Here is a 24,170-nt window from a genome sequence, read left to right on the forward strand (position 1 = left end):
TCTACCTTTACCACCTCTACTCCCTGCATCCTCACCATTCCTCTATCCTCCCTCTCATTCACACACATATATTCTGTCTTAGTCCTGCTGACCTTCATTCCTCTTCTCTATAGAGCATATCTCCACCTCTCCAGGGTCTCCTCCACCTGTTCCCTACTCCCACTACAGATCACAATGTCAACTGCAAATATCATAGTCCACAGGGACTCCTGTCTGATCTCGTCTGTCAACCTGTCCATCACCATTGCAAATAAGAAAGGGCTCATTGCTGATCCTTGATGTAATCCCACCTCCACCTTAAATGCATCCGTCACTCCCACCGCAGACCTCACCGCTGTCACACTACCCTCGTACATATCCTGTACCACTCTTGCATACTTCTCTGACACTCCCGACTTCCTCATACAATACCCAAACTCCTCTCTAGGCACACTGTCATATGCTTTCTCTAAGTCCACAAAGACACAATGCAACTCCTTCTGACCTTCTCTGTGCTTCTCCATCAACACACTCAGAGCAAACATCGCATCTGTAGTGCTCTTTCCTGGCATGAAACCATACTGCTGATCACTAATCATCATCTCCCTTCTTAATCTAGCTTCCACTACTTTTTCCCATAACTTCATGCTGTGACTGATCAATTTAATCCCTCTGTAGTTACTACAGCTCTGCACATCACCCTTATTCTTAAAAATTGGTACCAAAACACTTTTTCTCCATTCCTCAGGCATCCTCTCACTTTCCAAGATTTTATTAAGCAATCTAGTTAAAAACTCCACTGCCATTTCACCTAAACACCTCCATGCTTCCACAGGTATGTCATCTGGACCAACAGCCTTTCCCCTCTTCATCCACTTCATAGCTATCCTTACTTCCACCTTGCTAATCCGCTGCACTTCATGATTCACTATTTGCACATCATCCAACCTTCTCTCCCTCTCATTCTCTTCATTCATCAGCCCCTCAAAATACTGTTTCCATCTGCTCAACACACTCTCCTCGCTTGTAAGTATGTTTCCCTCATTATCCTTTATCACCTTTACCTGCTGCACATCTTTCCTAGCTCGGTCCCTCTGCCTAGCCAGTCGGTACAGGTCCTGTTCTCCCTCCTTAGTGTCCAACCTTCATACAACTCTCTATACGCCTTATCCTTAGCCTTCGCCACCTCTCTCTTTGCCATGCACCTCATCTCCTTATACTGCTGTCTACTTTCTTCATCTCTGACAATCCCACTTCTTCGCCAACCTCTTCCTCTGCATACTCTCCTGTACTTCTTCATTCCACCACCAGGTCTCCTTGTCCTCCGTCCTCTTTCCAGATGTCACACCAAACACCTTTCTAGCAGTCTCCCTTACTAGCCCTGCTGTAGTTACCCAGCTATTCGGTAACTCTTCACTGCAACCCAGTGCCTGTCTTAACTCTTCCCTGAACATCACCTCACAATTACTCTTTTTCAATTTCCACCATTTGATCCTTGGTGCTGCCCTCACACTCATCCTCCTCTTCTTGGTCACCAATGCCATCCTACAAACCACCATCCTATGCTGCCTAACTACACTTTCCCCTGCCACCACTTTACAGTCTCCAATCTCCTTCAGACTGGCCCTTCTACATAAGATATAATCCACCTGGGTGCATCTCCCTCCACTCTTGTATGTCACCCTATGCTCCTCCCTCTTGTTAAAATATGTATTCACCACAGCCATGTCCATCCTTTTTGCCAAATCCACTACCATCTGACCTTCTGCATTCCTTTGCTAAACACCATAACTACCCATCACTTCCTCATCTCCTCTGTTCCCTTCACCAACATGCCCATTGAAATCTGCTCCAGTCACCAGTCTCTCACCCTTGGGTACAGTCATCACCACTTCATCCAACTCACTCCAAAATTTTTCTTTCTCATCCATCACACACACCCAATTTGAGGGGGATATGCACTAACAACATTCATCATTGAACCATCCATTTTCAGCTCCATAAACATAAGTCTATCCGACACTCTTTTCACCTCCAAAACAATCTTAGCATACTGTTCCTTCTGGATAACCCCTACGCCATTTCTCCTCCCATCCACACCATGATAAAACCATTTGAACCCACCTCTGTTACACCTAGCCTTGCTCCCCTTCCATCTGGTCTCTTGCACACACACAGTATACCAAACTTCCTTCTGTCCATCATATTAGCTAGCTCTCTCCCTATACCAGTCATACTGCCAACATTCAAAGTTCTGACCCTCACTACCACAATCCTAGCCTTTACCTGCCTGTGGGCATGTTTTCCCCCTCTTCTAACAGTACTGGTGGCGGTCGTTGTTAACCCGGGCCTCGACCGATCCAGTATGTAAATCTGTACTGTTGTCCACATGTATGATTTGGCAAAATTTTATGCCAGATGCCCTTCCTGACGCAGCCCTCCCCATTTATCCGGGCTTGGGAAGAACACAAAGAAATGCACTGGTTTGTGCATCCCCTAGAAAAATGTGACCACAATACAAGAGAAGGTTCCCTGGTGATTAACAAATACAGTACATATCACAGGAATTTTATGATCCACATAAGTTACCATTAGCTTAGACAAATGGGACCATGGTTTAATGACTCATCCTGAAATAACACCACAGGAATGCAGCACCCTTCTTATTCTATAATATGAACTCAAGCACCTGGGGTAGCACAAGAACCCATAATCTTCTGATTTGCTAGATTTTAAAGGTGAATTTGCAACTTACTGAGCCACTGACAGAAAAAAAATGCATGTATAAAAACTAACCATGTTTTGCTTACTGAATGAATTATAATGAAGTAGTTTATTCCATGTCTGTAATAAACCTATATTTATCTTTGCTTTTTATATAAATGTAGCAATTGGTTTCATGGGCATGCTAGCATTTAAAAACTGCTTCTAGAACTGATTCTGCACCACAAATAGAAGGCAGTTTTGCACTGAACAACTGCTTTTTGCATGCATTGTGTAACTTTTAGGTTTGTAGGATAGCTGTCCTGTGTCATGATGCAGATTGCCTTTTTCTAATGCCAGGCGTAGAATTCTTCCTTAAATGTACAGAAGGGCAAATTAGCTAGAACCTCTCAGAAGGTTGCTGTGGCGGGATTAAGTTAATTCTGAGATGCTAATGTTTTTCATTTCCTTTATTATTCAGTCCAGTACCAGATGTAGGCTTCTGATTGAGAAATTTGACAAACTTGCCATTCTTATTAATAGGATCTGTAATGACATTCTCCAAGAATATTGTCAGGTTCACAGCACATGATTTGACAGCCTTGAAGCCAAGTTGCTGTTCATTAGTTGTGCATAGATTATGATGTGGTTCGTCTTTCAAAGAATGTTTGCAAAATCTGAGCTACTGGTCTGTTATTCTAATACCATATTCTGTTTAGCTACAAAGAATTGTAGCTGAAATACCCTTTCTGAACAATCTGAGCAGAATTTGTGGAGATTAGATAAATAAAATTAAGAATAAAGAGTTGAATAAGACTTTTATTTTGCCATAATGAGTCTGTTGTTTTATTTTGTATGTGAAATGTTTGCAAGTGAGGCCTTGGCACAGAGATGTTTCAGTGTAAGCCCAGGGTTTGCAAGTCACTTTCATTAAACTACAGTGCCATCATCTTTATTGGGAGGGATTTACTGTTGTTATGATTGAAGTATTTGTGATCAGTATCAATGCTAAAGCATGAGAATGTAGTGTTTTTGTTTTTATCCTGCATTTTGGTTGGGAATGTTCTGTGTGTGTGTGTGTGTGGGGGGGTTCAAGTACCACTCTGCTGTTAGTGTAAATTTATGTATAGGAGCGATGTGTTTATTTGTTTTGATTTTTAGTGCTTGTAACATATGCTAGATTGATTGTAGCCATGACCTGAAATTGATTAAGTGGCATCATTTACGACACTGTGAAACAGCTTGCATCACATTCAGCCTGCATGGCTTTGCTGATAGGCTTGTACATGCGTTCTGATTTGTCTTTATTAAGGACGTTGATATAGGAGGTTAATAAATAAACTAAGCATCAAGCTGGCCCTGTAGTGGTTAACTAGCTTACAGATTTTTTCAGCAGTTGGCTAGAAAGACCAGTCAGGAATTAAAGCTATAGAAAGGCAGCTTATGAGTGGTGTTCCACAAAGATACATTGTAGGCCCTTTCCTCATAGCAGTCTCTATGAGTCAGGTTGCCATAGGCTTGCAATAATAGCGTATCTTATCCTGAAACATGGAATCTGGCTGCAAGTAAAGATCATTTGGGCCAGCTTTTCTTCACTTCACCGATAAGCTGCATTTATAAGTTGACTTGCACCATGGTTATACTGTTTTAATATATATCACAATTCATATTTAATATGCATGACAACACTGTATTCATAAATAAGTCATTTTTATTTTTTGCTGAAAAGTTCACTTCTGTCCTCTTATATTCTGAATTCAGCTACTGTGTTTGTTTTTGTTGCCTTTTCTGGAAAGATGCTGAACAGCTCTCTGAATAAAATAATTTCCACATACATTCCTGAATTGCCCAGTGTCTTATTTTCAAATTGTGCTGCCCTCCTGAACTGCATTAATCCATTCAGAATACTTCAACAATTTTATAAAATCTGTCATCTATCCTGTCCTCAAGGACATAAATGCGGAGTTTCTTTATTTTATTTTTTATGTGTCTTTTGCTGCAATTGATTATCTTTCTCTGAGCAGACTCGGTCTGCTTATTTGTCTTTGCAGAGTAAGTGTCTCTAGAACTCCAGAGTGTTCAAGATAGGATCTCATCAGTTGACAGTAGTGACAGATGTCTCTTTCAACTTGTGCTTCTCAGTGCTTGCTTATGTCATTGCCTCCTTTAATAAATTTTCCTCTCTACGTCAGTTGAAGTAACTTCTATAAGGCATCTCTCCACCTTTGCCATTGTCAGTAGTTTAATCCCAAATGTACATTTCTTCCTGAATACTCTATTTTCATGTTCAGTTCTGTGCACTTCTTTGCATTAAATCAAAGCCGTGTTTTAGACCAGTTCCCAAACTTTGACAAATCCTGTTTCGTCATTTCCATACAGTCCTTGTATTAGCTGTTTTACTTTTATGTCTATGATTTTAAAATAGTAACAATACATATACGGTAGCGTTGTCGCCTCACAGTTAGACGTTGCATGTTCGATTCTCAGAGCGTCTTCTGTGTGTCAACATGCGTGAATGGGAGTTTGTTGAAGGTTGTGCGTTAGGCCCGGCAAGCCGGTATGTAAAAATCTACTGCCAATCATTAGCGGAACGGAGTTCCGCTGTGGCGACCCCTAACCGGGAAAAGACAGACGACATATCAGTGGGATGCTAGAACTAGTGGTAGAAAAAAAACAAGCTAATAAAATAGTGTCTACCACAATCATCCTCATAAGATCCACAAATTTATTTAGTGCTTTCTTTTCCAAGATGAAATGGACTTCATAAGTGAAGCAGAGGTGCTCATGCATTGCAATGATCTCTGGGATACCTTAGCTGAAGGACTGCACCTGCATTTAGAGGCTACACCTTAGAAAGAAATGCATGTCAAATGTTGGAGGCAGTGCAGTGACTACCTGTGCACCTGATACAATGATAGTACCATAAGCTGCACAAGAAATTGCAAAAAATGCTGCATTATACATGTTCTAGAGAATAGTAAAGCAGTGGGGCAAAACTTTCAGAAAAGAGAGTAAAACTAGGATGAATAAGAAAGTAGAACAAAAAGGGGTAAATTGACATGAAGATATATTTATAGGAAATGCTTGTTTGCTGGAAACATGTCTACACGAATCTGTGAAGGCAAAAAAGTTGAGTTAAAAATATCTGGATAACATATAAAGGTGACATAAAGCAGTTAGTGTAGCAAAGCTCTCATAATCTGCACATATGCTTGAACCTGAAAGAAACATTTTTCATTGCTGACTGTTTGCTTGCATTGTTGGCAGAGTTCAGTAATAATACACATTGACCATATGTGTGGTAAGGAAAATAAAAAATTATGAGTCATAGAGAACGCAGAAATACAGACATGAATGCCACTCAGTGCATGCAATGTTTTGCTAGGCAATGAATGTCAGCAGTCACAGTCATCAGGTACAATAGAGAAGGTGCTGTTCACTTTGAGTTAACATAAAGAAAAATTGCAGACCTCTAAGACTGTATTCAGGGAATACATGGAGGTTAATAAATCCAGTTATTTGTGAAGTTGTTGCCCCAGAAATTTAGCTTTCGGCTTTTATTACCCTAATTGATGAAGATGAGTAGATACAATACACACATATGGTAAAGAAAGTGATTTTACAAACATAATATAGAATCTTTTTTCTGAGAAATAAAAAAAATGAATATAAGTTAGTTATCAAAATATTAGCTATCACATTAACAGGTGCTCTGAAGACACACACACACACACACACATATATATATATATATATATATATATATATATATATATATAACAATCAGCCAAGCCACAGCGTAGTGAAGGAAAGATAAGCCAAGAAAAAAACTTTTTTACGCGTTTCGTTCACATTTAATGCCACATGAACTTCATCAGAAAAGGTTTACAAAACCCACATTGTGGTTAAATACACTCAATAAAGTCACATGAATTACAAACTAACCAATGAATGAAGATACCTAAAAAAATATTATCACAAAATTAAAGACATATTACAAATAATAAACATAAAAAGACTATTTAAAGTCTTTAAATATATTTTGTTAAAACATTTAAATTCTATTTAGTTGCAAGAAACATTTAATATTAATAACGTCATTAAACCCAGGTGGTTGATCTGCGTTTAACATTATCTGCCATATGGCTTCCCTGCATTCTAAATATACTTTAAAATTCCCAGCTAATAAATCCGATTTAACACTTTCCAGCACTGAAAATCTAAACTTTTTGAACAAACTACAATTTAAAGCATGTCTAGCAAGAGCATTTGACAAATCCTTTTTCTTAATGGCCAAATTGTGCTCATAAATACGTTTATGTAATTCCCTTATAGTTTTACCTACATAAAATTGTTCACAGGAATCACAAATGGCCACATAAACAACAAATTGTGTCTTACAAGTGTAATGACCGTTACTGTAGATAGTCTTTTTTAGATGTTTAAAGAGAATTGAACTATTCCCTGATATATATCTACACTGCTTACAACAATTACACGGGAATGTACCATAACAACTAACCTTATCCTTAGGTTGCCTAACTGCTTCAACTATAGTTTTAATACTAATAGTTTTTTTTATATGTAAATGTTGGTGCTTTCCCAATTACCGAACACAAATCGTTGTTACCAAAAATAACCTTCCAATTGTTAGATATAATGCCCCTTATCCAGTCCATTTCATTTGATATTGGAATAGGAAAAGCCAAAGAGAAACTATTAGAACTAGTAGTTGTGTTTCTACCTCTAATTGTAAAATGAGTGGTGGATAGAATAGGACATGCAACACGGGATCTCAAACCCAGTACTTCATCCAATATTTTCTTAACCCAATTACTGTCATAACCTCTATCAACAAAAAAAGAAGCTAACCTATTAGCCTCTCTATGGAATACCACATCTTTACTGGTTAATCTACTTAAACGAATAAATTGTCCCTTCACAACTCCTTTTTTCATGAATTTAGGATGCAAGCTATCATAATGTAAATACTGATTGATACTTCGACAGAGTTTTTGAAATTCACTATTGGTCACTTTGGAGACACTATTGATTTTTTGGATCTACATTTAGAAATCAATACAGATAACAATGGTTTTGTTAGTAATATTTTTCGAAAATCTAGCTTCGTCAATCAGTATTTACATTATGATAGCTTGCATCCTAAATTCATGAAAAAAGGAGCAGTATACCAGCATGCTGTACCTTCAGCTAGGTTGGTATTAGCACACTTCTTTGAAATGCATATGGCAATCGCATAGTGAGAATCAAAAGGATACCTCTCTCTAAAGAGAAATGAATTGTCTGAGGGCAGTGACTGAAGGAGATTATCCTCAACCACTGCAATGAGCCCAAAGTATTCCTAATGGATATACATGAGCAAACAGTATAATGGACATACAGAACACGCTGTGGTTTTCTTTACCTGCAGAAAAAACTCTGTGCATACGATATACTGCACCCATGGTAAAGACCATTCTTTTTGGCGTCGCATAAGAAAGTGCATGCAAGGAAGAAGGTATATGCCAGTGTGCTGTTAACATTTCTTGCTCTTTGGGAAATGAAACACAGTCACAATTGTTCTTTTTTGTATACTTAACTTAGCACGACCCTTGGGCATAACAGTTTTCAGTGAGTACTTTTACATGCAGAACTGAATCAAGTATGAAAAACTTCTAAAAACTCAGGCAGTTCATTAAGCTCCTCCCATTTGGAGGATTTGATGTGTTTAAGGGGTGCATGCTCCTATCTTTGGATGAAAATTTATTGCACAGATCACTGCCATGCCATAGCAGGGGAGTTATTCACTGCCATTTTATGTAAAGACAGTACTGTATAAATAGAGTCAGTATTTCTGTATGGGACTTCAGTAAATCTGTACATTTTATGTAAACAGCAGCATTGCTGGTGTTGATGACTCATGAATAGGGGACTGGTTGTGTGCAAAGGGATACCTAACTGTGCTGTACAATGTCTGAAGATTCAGTGTAGTCAACTCTTTATACCAATGATTTTATAAAAATTATAGTCATTCAGTGATCAGATAGCACTGCAGCCAGATGTGCGGTTCATATATTTAAGTCTTATTAGTATGAATATTTTAAGCTTCTCTTTCTGTTGGAACTTTCTACATCTTTCTGGCCCCTGCACCATAATGAGCCTCAAGCAGTCATTATAGCATTTGAAGATGGAAAATGGTTGCAGGAATATATCTTGTACCCCGCAGAGAGTCTTCACAATAAATTGCCTGTGATCTTTTTATTATGAGTGAAATAAAGAAAAGAAAAAAATAGCTCTGTTTGTACTCTAGATGGCCAGAGTAGATGTTGTTTCACTATCAGATCTACTCAATAAAATCAGGGCTGACCTGAATGGCTGCGTCTTCACTAATCTTCCAACTATATTGGCTCCAGGTAAGTGAAATAGGGCAGGTAATTTACTGATGAGGAAATACAGTTTCACAGTAATTGTATGCTATCATCCACAAAACCGCAAGGAGGTTTGAAGGGGAGCTCTGAAACGGCACAGTCGTGCTTTGTGTTCCATACAAAGGAGACATAACTCCAGTTTCGGCTTTTTATCTCTCTCCTTGCCTTTCCCTTAAGACAAGTATTAAGTATATATTACAATTGATTTTACTAAGGGCTCAGTAAGTGTAGCACATTAAAATGACTGTGGCATTACCGAGTGGGCCACATCTTCTTAACCCCTGAGACGTTTGGACTGTGTTTCTTGCTTGTCTTTGTTTTACAAACCTTTATTTGAATTGTTTTTTTTTTTTTTTCTAATGTGTTGCTTTGAATAAAAAAGCCCTTTGACTCTATGCAGACATATACTGAATCCTGCAAAACACTTGTCACGTAAGTATTTACTATTAATTTCAAGTAGCAAATAAACCATGTGGACACATATTTCCAGGTCTTAATAATGATTTACCTAATAAGCTAAGGATCAGCAGTATTTTTATTTATTTATTTTTCATATTCCTAAGTAGGGTAGCTGAGAAAACTGCTACTGTTTTTCTTTCTTAACACAACATTTTTATTCAAATATGTCTGTCTTTTTTCCTTGCTTGCCATGAATATGAATAGGAAGTCTATGATTGTTTTCTGGTTATGATACGAGACAAAACTCCTCTTGAAAGTGCAAACAGCTGAGAGCAAGCTGCTGCTGGAGCACATACACAGAATAAATTGTAGGAAATAAAATCCATCCCACACTCCATACCCCCAAAAAGGAGAGAAAGCTGATCCCTGAGTTCTAATCTTGAATAAAACCTTAACTCAGTACCTAACTGTAAACCAAACATTAACCCTAGAGTATCCCTACGCCGATCTTTAATACTAATCCAAAACTAAATTACACCTCTAGGTTAAAGCCACTGACTTACAAAAATACTGCATCACAGACATTTGACCATCTGGCATTTCAGTCATTGTAACATTTCCACAAAATAAATTCAAACAGAACTATTTGCTGATATTACTTTTGATGAAAGTGTCAATGACCCATTGCCCTTCTCCCTGGTGCATTAAGCATGACCACCTAATCATTTGTGGTTGGTGCCACTTAGCACTAAGTGTTCATTTTGGCTGCAATAATGCAAGAGGTAATCTAGCAACAGAACAAGAGTGGAAGGCCTCGGCAGCACATGGCAAGCAGGCAAGCAAAACACCAAATAATCTAACTGCACTTGTCTTTTATATAGCCATTTAATCTGAGACAGAAGTCTTTAAAAACTGTTAATACTGACTCTGTGATTTACAAATTTCTTATAAACATTTTACTGCGTACTCCCAAGATTTGTTTTGTTGTGCTTTTGTAACTATTTTGTTCATATTTTCTGTTGTTCTTTTTTGTGCTTGCAGTATTCCCACAGAACCTAATGTAAATTCTCCTTTACCTGTTTAGAAAATAAACTGCATATCTTAGAGTGCTGCTGGTGGAATGAGTTTACTTCTGTAGATACTTGAGTCACAGATAATAGGAAATACTTGAGGTCCAGCTGATGATTTAGGGATTCCACTTATCACACAGTATATGAATGTATTTTTGTTACACGTAAAATGCAATTACAGTGAGGGATCTCTACCCCCTCCTCCATTCAGTTATTTATCTTATTTAAGAAATATTTAAATATTGCAATTTTTCTCCCAGGGATGTCATGATCAGATTAACTTATGTGTAAACTGCAGCTGCATTGGCCTTCTCTTTCACTTAAAACATGGACACCCTAAAGTTGCTTCTGTATATATTGTTTTAAGCACAAGCAGACGTCAGAGTGTAATAGAAGGATAGGGTATGGTTGTGTTATATGTACGTCTTCTCTTCACACTAGTGTATTTACGTTTGGCTGTGTGTTCAAATTTTTGTCAAATTATTGCACCCTTTACTGTTTTGCTTCAACCTTCAATCCAGAACTGCTGGTTCTATTTATATCTATTTATTTTTTTACTTACAGGAGTGGAACACTATTCCATTTACCTTTGCTGGGAGCACACATTCACATGTAAAAGTAAATCAAATTACAAATACAGAGCTGAAAAGCATATGCAGTGAAATAAAAGATGCAGTACATGAAAATAAAACAGAAAATAAAGCACAGCAAGATTGCATTGTCATATACAGTTATTACTAGACCACAACCATTACATAACAAAGAGCAGACTGGTAAACAGTTTATAATGGTGGGTTACATATCAAATTTCAGTATACTCAATAGTTTATAATGGTAGTTACATATGGAATTTCAGTATTCTCAATAGTTTATAATGGTGGGTTACATATGGAATTTCAGTATTCTCAATAGTTTATAATGGTGGGTTACATATGGAATTTCAGTATTCTCAATAGTTTATAATGGTGGGTTACATATGGAATTTCAGTATTCTCAATAGTTTATAATGGTGGTTACATATGGAATTTTAGTATTCTCAGTAGTTTATAATGGTGGTTACATATGAAATTTCAGTATTCTCAATAGTTTATAATGGTGGTTACATATGGAATTTCAGTATCCTCAATGGTTTATAATGGTGGTTACATATGGAATTTCAGTATTCTCAATAGTTTATAATGGTGGTTACATATGGAATTTCAGTATTCTCAATAGTTTATAATGGTGGTTACAGATGGAATTTCAGTATTCTCAATAGTTTATAATGGTGGTTACATATGGAATTTCAGTATTCTCAATAGTTTATAATGGTGGGTTACATATGGAATTTCAGTATTCTCAATAGTTTATAATGGTGGTTACATGTGGAATTTCAGTATTCTCAATAGTTTATAATGGTGGTTACATATGGAATTTCAGTATTCTCAATAGTTTATAATGGTGGGTTACATATGGAATTTCAGTATTCTCAAGAGTTTATAATGGTGGTTACATATGGAATTTCAGTATTCTCAATAGTTTATAATGGTGGGTTACATATGGAATTTCAGTATTCTCAAGAGTTTATAATGGTGGTTACATATGGAATTTCAGTATTCTCAATAGTTTATAATGGTGGTTACATATGGAATTTCAGTATTCTCAATAGTTTATAATGGTGGGTTACATATGGAATTATTCTCAATTGTTTATAATGGTGGGTTACATATGGAATTTCAGTATTCTCAATAGTTTATAATGGTGGGTTACATATGGAATTTCAGTATTCTCAATAGTTTATAATGGTGGTTACATATGGAATTTCAGTATTCTCAATAGTTTATAATGGTGGTTACATATGGAATTTCAGTTTTTAGTGACCTAATGGTTAAGGTGTTTGCCTTACAAACACAAGGTGCAGGGTTTGAATCTCACAAGGGATAATTGGCTAGGCTTAAAATGGCTCGCAAGGGCAGTTAGCCTAGTACTAACCTATGGTGTGTGTTTAGTGACCTTAGTGACCAGTATTCTCAATAGTTTATAATGGTGGTTACATATGGAATTTCAGTATTCTCAATAGTTTATAATGGTGGTTACAGATGGAATTTCAGTATTCTCAATAGTTTATAAAGGTGGGTTACATATGGAATTTCAGTATTCTCAATAGTTTATAATGGTGGTTACATATGGAATTTCAGTATTCGCAATAGTTTATAATAGTTTCATAGTATAGTACTAGGCTATCTGCCCTAGGGCATTTATAAGCCTAGCCAAAGTGTATGTGGCTTTCGCCACCCCATGTAATGATACAAAAGTGTACAATTTAAATTAAATTTAGTTTACTGTGCCTCTATCTAGCAATGACACAGAGTTGACCCCCGGGGTAAACCTACGATTACCCATCCATTCATCCATATTTCTCTTGAAGAGAGGCAGTGAGGGGCTCTGCTAACATGGACAGGTATCCTGTTCCAGAGTGGGGGAAGCCTCTGGATTATGAATCTGTCCCTCCAGCATGTCCTATTCATATTTGTGCTGAGGTTTAGATCTTTAGCTCTCGTGGCTCTGATGGATTTGGATTTTTTGAGGTGGAGCATGTCCATTAATTCTGAATTGGACATGGCCTTGTACGTAAGGCACAGATCACCTCTGAGCAGGCGGTATGCTACTGAATAGATCTGGAGCTTTTTCAGTCTGGCAGCATATGACATATGCTGGAGACCCTTGATCCTCTTGGTAAGGTACTTTAGGGGTCTCTCCAGCTGCTGCAGGTGCCGGGCGAGGTACATACCAAATGGGGCATTGTACTCAATCATAGGCCTGATAAGGGAGGAATATAAGGGTACAATGACATCCTTTGATCTGGATGTGAATCCCTTCATGATAAGGTGGGCAAGGTAGAAGGACTTTCTAACCACTTTGGCGACGTGGGTGTCAAATGAGAGGTCACTGTCAACTTGGGTCCCCAGGTCTCTGGTTACTTTTCCATACTTAATGGATTACCACCTATGTGGTAATTTGTGGGTACTTTGTTTTTTCCAAAGGGGATGACTATACATTTTTTGGCATTTAGTTTAAGGCCATGACTCTGGCACGACTATGGTGCCTAGTTTGCAATCGTCTGTGAACTTTGTCAGCCACAACCCCCCTATGTTTGCCTGCACATCTGAGAAATAAATGCCGAACAAGAGGGGCCCCAAGACAAAGCCCTGTGGGACTCCACTTGTGACTGGCTTAGAGTCTGACATAGCTCCAGCTATTCTGACTTTGTGGGTTACATATGGAATTTCAGTATTCTCAATAGTTTATAATGGTGGTTACATATGGAATTCCAGTATTCTCGATAGCTTATAATGGTGGGTTATATATGGAATTTCAGTATTCTCAATAGTTTATAATGGTGGGTTACATATGGAATTTCAGTATTCTCAATAGTTTATAATGGTGGTTACATGTGGAATTTCAGTATTCTCAATAGTTTATAATGGTGGTTACATATGGAATTTCAGTATTCTCAATAGTTTATAATGGTGGGTTACATATGGAATTTCAGTATTCTCAATAGTTTATAATGGTGGTTACATATGAAATTTCAGTATTCTCAATAGTTTATAATGGTGGTTACATATGGAATTTCAGTATTCTCAGTAGTTTATAATGGTGGTTACATATGGAATTTCAGTATTCTCAATAGTTTATAATGGTGGTTACATATGGAATTTCAGTATTCTCAATGCATGCCAAATCAACACAATGACTATTTTGTGCCTAGTCACTACTGGGATGTGGAGACTTTGGGAGATGCTTACAATGTATACACAAGTTATTTTGGTACAGATCCAATTTTAGGCAGCCACTTGAAATTAAGTGCAGTATTCTGAGTACAAAATTATGCTTTTTAAAGTGGCTAGGAGTAACTCCCATAGCTTGGGAGCTAGTAAACAGAAATTGCAATTGCTAAAGATGGGCTTCTGTGACAGGCAAATAGGTTCAGAGCATTGCTGGGAAGGGATCATAGGGCACACATTGACCTTTTAAGTAACAGTCTTCATGAGCGGTAGGGGAAGTTCTGCCATTTTTGCAGTCTGAAAAAAGTGATCCTGGTAAAATATTTAATCTCTACTGACTGGGAGGCAATTTCTTTTTGTTAGAAAGGGAAAAGGTGCTCATAAGGGAGGAATGGAATCAGGGTAATAAATCTACAGATTTTGTTACAGACAAGTTGGAGTGAAATAACTTTTTTAAGCTGAGGATATTATGGATAAGTTATATTCAAACTGGGCATGAAGTATGCATTTGCCTACCCCATTCTAGCATCAGGTAATAGGAAATGAGATATTTTTCAAGACCAAAATAATCATTTGTTTATTCTGATTTTCATTTGCTCTAAGTGGAAGCCGGTGTTTATATGTTGATGTAACTATATGCCTAGGACTTTGAAGTATAAGGTCGTTTCAAGAAGTTTATTTATTTATCTTTGTTTTCCAGGAAAGTCCGAACTGGCAGAGTTCCTGTTTAGTGGAAGCCTGGAGAGAAAAGCTCCAACAGATAATACCAATACAGATAAACACCAATATTCAGTTCATAAAAGAAAACAATCACAGATTAACATGAATGTTTTGTATTTGAGGATTAAAAAAATAGAATACAGGATACAGTTAAAGGAAATATATGCATGTTATATGAGCAGTATCCAGCTAGTGTGATAGCAACTGAAGTAACAAAATATGTTAATTAATTAATTAATGTTTCTGGTGGATAGAATGTAGAAAGAGTGAGAAGGTGGTGTGGTGGGTATAAAACAGAAAGGAGATTCTAGTTGGGCTTGGAAGAGTTCAGGTGAAAATTATAAGAAACACCACAGTAGTATGGGGTATGAGATGGACAACATAACAGGACTAATGAGATGTTTGTAAAGTAATATTTATGAAAATTGTGAAGTTATTTGTGTATGACTTTTGGTGAAGTGGAGAGAAGAGAGAAGATGAGGTGTGGAATTCTACATATGAGATGAGATATCCCCCAGGTGGAGATACACAATGACAAATCCAGTTGGTGAAAAGAAGATGTTTTATTTGTGACTTGAATTGGTGAATGTTTATAGTTTCCTGTGCAGACAATGGAAGTGAGTTCCACAGTTTGGCTACTTGAATAGAGTAGTGGGTATCTCTATTTGATTCATTGGAGAGGTTGTTTTAATTGATAGAGTTTAAGGAGATTGGGGAGTTTGAACCAATTAACTGTGTGAGAGCTTTGCGGTGCAGGGTGTTGAGGGTGGATTGAATGCAACTTTGGTTAATTATAGTGTAGAGAGCTGGAAGGCTTGGAGGTTAGCGAAAGTGGCGGCAGAATAGAAAAGGGTGGGAAGAAGTAAAGCAGTTGCATTAAGTTTTCTAGTGAATTCAGTGAGATGGGTTTTGGTTTGGTAGAGCAAGCACAGTTTCTGATTTGTTTTTTCTTTTTTCTTTTTTGGTGATTCATTGAATGCAAAGGTCAGATATTATGTTTTGATATACTATTAGTCCCAGCAGTTTAATGATAGGAAGAGTAGGAGCAGGGTCAGGGTTAGATAAAGAGGTGGCAGAGTTGATAAGTTGGAGTTGAATGCACAAGAAGTATGGTGGGCAAAGTGATTGGGACATGGGTTGGATTAGGATGGTTTGCCAGGTTTAAGTAGTTGAGAAAGGTCAGACCAGAATTGTTTGGATGAATTAGACTAGAGATTGTTGAGGCTAGTGAAAAAGTGTTTTCTTGGCAAGAATGCCTTGAGTTTTGTTAGCATTTCTAATTGTATGGTAGATTTGGAGAGATAATAGAAGGAATTTTTGCTGAGGATGTTTCCAGGAAATACAGCCCGTATGACCTTGTATCATGAGTTGTTTAATGGAGTGGGATGGGCAGGGGGCAGGGCTGAATTTAACTGTTTTCTGCCTGACTGGGGCTAGTGCCTTTAGAATTTATAGAAAAGTGTGTGGTTGAAATGTAATACTTTATAACTGAGAGGAAAAAAAATAGAATATTCCAGTTGTATATGTGCAAGATTTGACATTATTGTTCTTTGCTTAACTGTAAGTAGTTTCTCACATAGTTGAATTATACACATTTAGATATTAGAGGGTAGCAGCAAATGGTCAAGGTGTTGTGTTGGTCACTTAGACAGTCAGATAAAAATCCCTGATTGGATAATATTATTGGAGCTGTATGTTAGAATCCAAAATATGACAGTTTCTCTTCCTGAGGATCTGTTGAACCTTGTGGGCAAGCTTATGACTTAAGTAAATTTATAGAGATTGCAGAAAGTAGCAGAGCTATTTAGTGTAGTAAGTGAGTAATATATATTTCCATGGACCCTGTCAATATTTATGTCTCCTCATATGATAGCTTCATAGGGAATGTTTGAGGAAGCCCAGGAAAGAAAAAATGTCAGTTTGGTTGGGTGGTGTGTAGATGGCAATTGTTTTATGGTTGTTGAGTTTCAAAATGGATACTGCCATTTTAGAGGTTTTTAAACTGTGAAATTATTGGTGAAGGAATGATTTGAAGGTGGATTGCAAACAGAATAGCCACACCACCTGCACACTTAGATAGGTGGTCTAATCATAGAACATTGTAGCCTGATGGTAAGATTTCTTCATTGGGGCCAGATGGTTTTAACCAGGTTTCTGTTAAAATGAAAATGTCTGGAGAATTTTGAAGTATCGAGATATATTGTGATGAAGCTTATGCTATGGATGTTGAGACTTATAAGTTTAAAGTTGTGGGTGTGAATGGGAAATGATGGTGTGGAGTATGTATAGGGTTAGATATTGCTTGAGCACCAGTACTGGAGTGAGTATCCCTACTTGTTAGAAGAAACACAGAGATATGAACTGTACAGGTGGACTAGGGGTATAGTGTTGTGTTTTTGGGGAGACATGGAGTAGGGTATGGCATATTGGCTTTTATGTGCTTGGGTTGAATGAACTGATGAAAAAGGTGTTGAAGCAGGCTAAATATATGGATTTGTATGGCAGGACGTGTTTATGTGGCAGGGAAATGAGACCTAGAAATGTGATGGGCTGACGGTGTGTTCTTGAATGCTAGGAAGATAGCATGGACAGCTGGGAAAGAGTATAGAAATGGGTATAAAGAGGAACATGTTGCTGAGAAGGTCTAGTTAGTGAGAGTAAAGTATGTTTGGGGTAGGAATAATGGATAGATGACTATCAGAAGGATAAGATTTTATGAGAAGGAAAATAAAGTACATCAAGGAGTTGTTACTGTAGGAAGGAGAAGATTTACTAGTGGACAGAGGCCACTCCTAAATGTTTTATTCCATGCATGCGCCCCCTCAAATCATTTGGGGTAATATGTAATTACTGACCTTGGGATGCATAAGGCCAATCTAAAACCAAATGGGATAGGTTAATTCAAGTACCAAAAGGAAATTTGGCTAAGCTTAAAATGGCTCACAAGGGCAACTAGCCTAGTACTTACCCATGATGAGAAGTAAAAAAGTATGAAAAAGGGGTAAAAATATAGAATATTAGTTAGACTTGCATGTGATAGGTGGAATAGTGGGAATTTGTTTTAGGAATAAAAACTGACTGCAGGTATGAGTACAAGATGATGCAGATGGGTCTGAGTAGTTACTGTGTCAGTTTCCTGTAAGCAAAGAGTGGGGATATACTGCAGGTAAAAGTGAGGGTAAAAGCAGGTAGTATGTGTAATTAGTGAGGTGATTTGTTGCCTGGGAGAGTGGAAAGAGAGAGAGAGAGAGCGAGCGAAAAAGGGAGAAAGTTATGGTATATAGGTGGAGAGAGCGTGGCAAATGAAGAGTATAAAACTGGTGCAGTAGTGGAGGGGGAGTTGGGGGTGAGAGAGGAGCGAAGCAGGCTAGTGACATGCACACATTAGTGTGACTTAATCCATACATACACATGCATAGTTTAGGTCCCAAAACAGACCCAAAATGACATTGTCAGCCACATTTAGTAATAGTTAAAAAAAAATGGAGCAACTCTTCAGTGTTTACTGTAATGTAGCACAAAGTGGGCTAAACTACATCTTATATTAGCTGCATTAAGCAGCAATCAAGGGCATGTATGTACCACTTGTCACGATAGAGAGGAAACTACAGGGAGTGCAGTTAAGTTAAAGATTCTTGATTCTAATGTGCCAGTCAGTGTGGGTCATTGTACAGCATCAAAAGTGATACTTTTAGAGTTGTTGTTATTTGCAAGAAGTTTCATTTTCTGAAGCAAGGATGTTAATAGCTTTGCAGCATTTTCAAGCTCATTTCTTCTTTGTGGATTGAAAAGGCCAGCATTTACAGATAACTAAACTGCATATTGAATTCTGGGAAGGTCATATAAGTCAGAAGGTATATTAAAAATACTAGTGGGGCAAGAACAGAACCTTGAGGATTCCCTTGATAATGGGCAAGGGATCTATGGAGGTACTTGCCAAAATTTTGGTAAAACAGCAAAACCAATGTGAAGATTTTGTACTTAAGTTTATAGATATATGGGCATCTTGCAGTAATTTAATAACTCATGCCCACTAACTTGAATGCTTTTGCTACATCTGTGAAGATGGTTCTAGTTAGTTTCACTTTAGCCATACCTGATAAGATATCGCTGAGTTTTCAATGGACAGTGATAGTGCTGTGTCTTTTCCAAAATCCACGTTAGTGTCTAGATAGTGAGGCGCATTTATTAATATAATTAGCCAGTTGAGTATATAGGATCTACTCTGTTAACTTAGCTGATGTTAATTGGATGGAAACTGGGCAGGTGTTAGAGATACATTTTGGTTTGGGGATTGTAGGGAATCATTTTACTGATACTTTCCTCCATATATTGGGCATGGCATGGTGGCTTAGGAAAATGTAAAAGATATGATATGAGGTTGTGAAGATATTATTCCTTACAACATTTAATTACCAATGGTTCTAGCTTGTTGGTGCCAGCAGATAAGTTATTGGGGAATTTTCCATATGGGACTTCTTTTCGTTTGATATATCTGATGTGGTTAAAGAAAACTGGTAAATGAAAAGCAAATCATTTTAGAAGTAATTTGCTTTTATTTGACCATTTAGTCACTGGATAGTGCATTTTGGTCTTCAGCTGTATACATATTTGCTTGTTTCTGTAAATGTTTACTGTGACATAGTTAAGTGGACTATTGAACTCGCAGGATGAAGCTTATATGTGTATATAGCCTTTTTGGCTAGGTCATATACTAGGAAGTTTATTTCCAGTATGTCTAAGCTTTATAACTTGGTGTTTGCAAATATTTTACTTATTTTTGCAGCAACCTGGATTTATTTTGGTTTATACAGCCTTGTGATTACTGCAAAGAATGTATCTTGTAGTATTAATGTGTATAAGTAACAATATTAGCTATGTGAATTTTGTCCATTTGGTCCACTCTACACTTTGTAGATTTTATTTTAACTTACAGAGTGGAGTTTAAATCTGTAAATTGTTAAGGTTTGTGATCTTGAAAACTACATGGGTGTAATCACTTGGAGATGGTAGGAGTATAGTTATAGAGGATATATTGTTTGGAAAGGTGGCTAATATTAAGTAAAGAAAACAATGATTTTCTGAACTGGGGTCTGGTCTAGCTGGTTCATTCAGCATTTTACCAAGGCATATGTCTCCCAGAAATGTGTTGATATCATAGTTGGCAAGCCCTAAAGGATTTGCTTGAATTCTCTTCGCATATTCAGGTTTTTGGAGGGGGTAGTACAGTATTTAAAATATTATTAATGACTGACTAAAATGTTAACAGCAAACCCATACCTAGCCAAGCACATGACAATATACTCTCTAAACATCCAAAGCCTAAGTAACAAAATCACTGAGTTCCATTCCTGGATAGCCCATAGAACTCGTCACATCCTCTACTTATCTGAAACCTGGATTAAGCCACACATCACCGATGCTGAAATTCTCCCACCAGGCTATAATATCTATTGGTCTGATAGAATTGATAAAAAAGGGTGTGGTGTTGCCATTCTCCACTCTAATAACCTTAACCTATCCCCTCTTCCTACTCCCATACCTGACTTTCACCCTGCAGAACTTATCATTCTAAATTGCCACCTTAATGCTCAAAAGAAATTTGCCATTGCTTCCATTTACATCCCTCCTGGAAATAATTTGCCCACCCTAGAAAATATCCTTTACTGGTTTTCACATAATATACCCTACGAAACCATCATTTTGGGTGATGTTAACCTAGATTGGTCAAAACTTAAAACTGACTCTCCCCAACTGAGTATCAACCTACACCGTTTCCAGCAATTGATATCTATCATTACCCATCTCCATAAAAATTCATCTACATGCTCTATTATAGACTGGATACTCACCAATTCCCCCCATCACTACCATAATCCTACAACCTCACCCGACTGCCTTAGTGATCACCTTCCTACCTCTGTTCTTAGATATACCACCGACCCCCAAAACCCCACCTTTACAGGGACTGTTGTAAACTATCAAACTTCAGTGCAACCCAGTTTAACACCATTCTCTCTAGCATAGGCTGGTCTATCCTTAAACAAATCCCACTTAATGATGCTGTAACCATGTTCATTAGCATCTTCCTGAACACCTTTAACTCCCTCACCCCTTCTAGAAAGATCAGAATAAAATCTAATCATGCCCCATGGCTATCAATTGAAACCAAGTCCCTTATGCACAAGAGAGAGAGTACCTGGAAAGCCTGGACTAAAACTAAAGAAATTCCTTTACTCCACAAATATAGGCATCTTAGGAATTTGACAAAAAACAAATAATCAATGACAAAAGGTCCTACTATAACTCTGCTCAGCTCAACAGCAATTCCAACCCTCGGAAATTGTGGTCAACTCTAAATAGAATACTTTCTCCCGGTAGCCCCTCTACTCCCTGTCCTTACCCAGACACATCACCGCTGGAAACAGCTACACTCCTCAATAAGCACTTCATAGACTCCATCCAAAAAGTAATACCCACCAACTCTAACACCACTTCTCTACCTAACCCTCAAAACCTCCCTAGTATTACTCTGTTCTCGTTCCACTCAATCCCTACCTCCTACATTAGGTCTCTTCTTCAAAAGCTTAAATGCTACTCTCCCTCTACCGACAATCTACCACCTACCTTCCTCAAAATTGCAGCTGATTCTATATCCTAGCCTGTATCTATTCTAATCAACAGATCCATCCAGGAATCCACTGTCCCTGCCCTTTGGAAATCCTTCTTCACCTTTCCCCTGCATAAAGGTGGTTACTCTACTGACCCTTCTAACTATCGCCCCACAGCCATCCTATCCCCCCTCTCTAAGATACTTGAAAAGTGCATACACTCACAGCTTCTCAACCATATACTCCAAAACAACCTTCTCACTCCCACTCAACATGGTTTCCATCCCAACCATAGCACCACTACCACCCTGTTATCCTTCACACATACCATAGCTGAGGCCCTAGACAACAATAAACTTATATCCTGTCTCTTCCTCTGACCTATCCAAAGCATTTGACACTGTCTGTCATCCCCTACTACTATCTAAACCTGCAAATCTAAATTTATCTTCTTCTTCCCTCACCTGGTTCTTTAGTTATGTATCCTGCAGGCAACAATGTTTTAAATAGCTCTCCTCCACCTCTCCATTTATATCTGTTCCTAAAGGTGTACCACAACGTTCCATCCTGAGTCCTCTCCTGTTCAATGTCTTTACCAATGATCTCTATACATCCTGTAATGATTCCTCCCTCATCCAATATGATGATTACTCAACCCTCATATCTATCACTGACAATATCTCTAAACTCCACACCCTAACACAATAGGCATTTCTATCCACTGAACAGTGGTTATCCAACAACCTACTTATCCTTAACCCCAAAAAGACCAAAATCTTAGTCTTTCTTCCTCGATCTCTCACTCACCATAAATCCACCTTTGTAATTGTATCCACTAATAAGACTTTAATCCAACCAGAAGCTTACACAAAACTCCTAGGGGTCATCATTGATGATGAACTCAAATTCAATCTTCACCTGCTCCAAGGAATAAAAAAGACAAACCAGAAACTTGGTTTACTATACCGCAACAAAAGATTTCTCACCACCAACGCTAGACTCTCCCTCGTTCAAGCCCTTCTCCTTCCCTCCCGCCTTTATGCTGCCTCTATACTCACAACCATTCAAACCCCAACCCTTACCAAACTCCAGCAAACCTGCCATAAAATAGCTAGATTTGTCACAAACTCACCTTACAATGAACGTCATTGCCTAGCTTTAAACTCACTCCAGTGGCTTGAATTTCCCCAGCTCCTACTTCTAGCTCAACTTCAAATGCTTCAGTTCATTCTTAATAAGCCTGCATCCTGTCCTGCTCTCTCTTCGCTCATCTCTATGTATACTCCACCACGAACACTCCGCACTTCCAGTCAGAAACTACTGCTCACATACCAACCCAAAAAAAACATAGGCAAACTCTTATGCAAATGCTCCACTGCACAAGCTTGGAACAAACTCTCTATAGGTATGCTTTCCATCATCCACCCAGCCCACTTTAAACAAAAACTTAAATCTTACCTACTTAACTCCAAACTTTGCCATTGTCAGGCACCCACTTAAGCACCCCACTATAATATCTTTCTTTCTCCCTTCTCTCTCTCTCGTAAGTACTCTATTATCTTAGGATATGTACTAATGTTTACTAACCAGAACTGCTGCTTAAAAGCTCTGCTTGTACATATGTACCTAAAATTGATAAAAAAAAAAAAAATTTTTTTTTGAGTACTTGCATTCCAATTTACTCCTTTTATTTACATTTTCTGTATAGCTGAATTTTAGATGCTTAATTACATTTCTTTGTATAACCCTGTTCTTGTTGTTAAAAGTTAGAATTTTCTGTAATTTGTTCATGTATTGGAGCTTTTCTCCTCGGGTCTCCACTGAAAATGGGCCTCAAGCCCAGTTGGACATACCCGATTAACAAATGTCAATAAATAAATAAATAAATAAAAATAATTAACAGTGATGAGAGAAGAGGAAGTTATACAAATGCAAGGTACATCTGGAGCATTTCTATAGGAGTAAACTAATTGGGGTCATATTCATTGGAGGAATTGACGTGGCTGGATACTTTAATGTGCAAGTGCATTTCATAAAGTGTTAATCTTCCACCTCCATTTCTTAATCTAGTTAGAGATGTATTTGTACCTGAGAAAGACATTGCAACGTCCAACTGTACCATCCTGGCCCAAAGATTCCATAATGTCAGGATTATTTGGCTGGATAAAGTTAACTATTTATTCTGATTTATTGCTCATGCTACCTGAATTAACCAGACTGCATGCTAGGAGTGTGAAGAGTTTAATGGGTGGGACTGTTGTTTGAGAGAGTGGGCCTTCTTTTGTTTCAGTGTTTCCTCTTACTGATTGTAGGAGTGGTATGGAGATTGTTTGGTAGAAGAACCTTGGCCATTTGAAGATTTTTCCATAAAGTTTGTTTTTTAGAGATTTGTGATGATTATTAGGTATAAGAGAGGAAATACTGGATGTAGAGATTATACTGCTGTGTGTCATTAGGTGGAATTGGGCTGACTGGTGAAGGTGGATTGAGTGA

The sequence above is a fragment of the Protopterus annectens genome, chromosome 14.part0 (assembly GCF_019279795.1).
Source record: "Protopterus annectens isolate FY-2018-M chromosome 14.part0, PAN1.0, whole genome shotgun sequence".
Taxonomy (NCBI): domain Eukaryota; kingdom Metazoa; phylum Chordata; order Ceratodontiformes; family Protopteridae; genus Protopterus; species Protopterus annectens.